Genomic DNA, 1,601 nt, shown 5'->3' on the forward strand with positions numbered 1-1,601 from the left:
ATTTCTTCAGCGTTTTAAAAAAAAAAAAAGTCAAGGCAGAATGAGAACATAACTTACAAGTACAAGGAAAAGAATTTTAAAATAGCTTATGAATTTTGGTTTTAAAGTCAGAAAAAGTAGCAGAGCAGCTGCATTAGTGCAAAACACAGTGAAGCGTCAGGCAAGTTCATACTACAAACTGCAGAAAGCTAAAAAATTTAGGGTTTTTTTTTTTTTTTTTTTTACTTTCGGTCTTGATAAAGAGACTTTCATACTATTGTTATATGAATTTAATTACACTGTTTATGACCCACTAGTCCAGCTTGGCTGGACGGTACAGCATCATCAAGAAAACACTGGGAAAATCTAATATCATTCCTTTTCAACAGAGTAAAAAAAGGCACATTAATAGCACACAAGCTACTGTGAATATGCATAGTATTTTTAAATATTATTTAGATGCCATATGCTATTATGTTTAATAAAAACATCCAGCTGAGCATTACTGCAATTAATCTGACTACAGTATTTCTCTGACTCCTCCACTTGGAGGCATATAAAGCAGGTATAAAAAGAATTTCAAACTTTAACAACTAATTAGACTCATAGTAAAACTCTTGTGCTCACTACGTGATTGGAAGTTTTCATTCAAAAAGCAGATATGTACTGATAATTTGTGGAGGGAAAAAAAAAATCTGAGTCTTTTCCACATTTCTATGAATTTATGCTTATGAACACTTGCAGAACTAAAGAATCACAGTCTGTACAAGCTTCTCACGTACTAGGAACTTGCTAAATATCTCTATGAAAAGTCTTCTCCCCTCCCAGTACACCCCTCAAATTTTTGAAACCCTTGGATCATGTGATTGGGACAACAGGATGAGAAAGAGGGCTCATCTTGTGGCTGACAGCACTGGACAGAATTACAACAGAAAATAAACTCCCCGTGTACCAAATCCGATGAGATAAACTCAATTTTGTCTCCAACTCCAGGACTCCATACAAGTACACTCGGATCTCGACACACAATGGAAGATGGAGCACCCAACACAGCCAATGACTGAGCTATGCCTTCCTTTATCAGCATCTGATACACACCTATACATTTTCATTCTTCCTCTGTCATAAAAAAAAAATTGCCTGAAGACGATATAAGGTGAAAACCGTTGTCGACCATGCAACGGCTTTTCAGTACTGATCAGCTGCCCCTGAGACCCCCTAATGATCAAAACCATCTCTCCGATCACACTCCTGCGCAACGACCGAAGATTGCAAGCTCCTCCACAGAGCAACTCTGCAGCTGCCTGCAGAAGTGTTCACCTTCTCCTTCACCTCCTTCAGGAGCCAGGCAGATGCAGAACAGCTGCCTTTGGATAAGCCGGCGATGGAGTGCCTCTTCCACCGTACTGGCAGAATTTCCTGTTTTCACTGAAAATTATGTGGTTAGGAAAGTCTTCTACCCTACCTTTACCCCACCGCACCGCTTATGAAGGGGACGTGAAAGCTCTTTGCTACTCCCAGTCGAAAAACGTCCACGTTAAAAATAATAATAATAAAAAATTAATAATAATACACAGGTAAAGCAACTTCAAAAGGAAAACAAGCCCCAAACACACACAACA

Source organism: Pygoscelis adeliae, unplaced genomic scaffold, assembly GCF_000699105.1.
Source record: "Pygoscelis adeliae isolate BGI_AS28 unplaced genomic scaffold, ASM69910v1 Scaffold232, whole genome shotgun sequence".
NCBI classification, from domain to species: Eukaryota; Metazoa; Chordata; class Aves; order Sphenisciformes; family Spheniscidae; genus Pygoscelis; species Pygoscelis adeliae.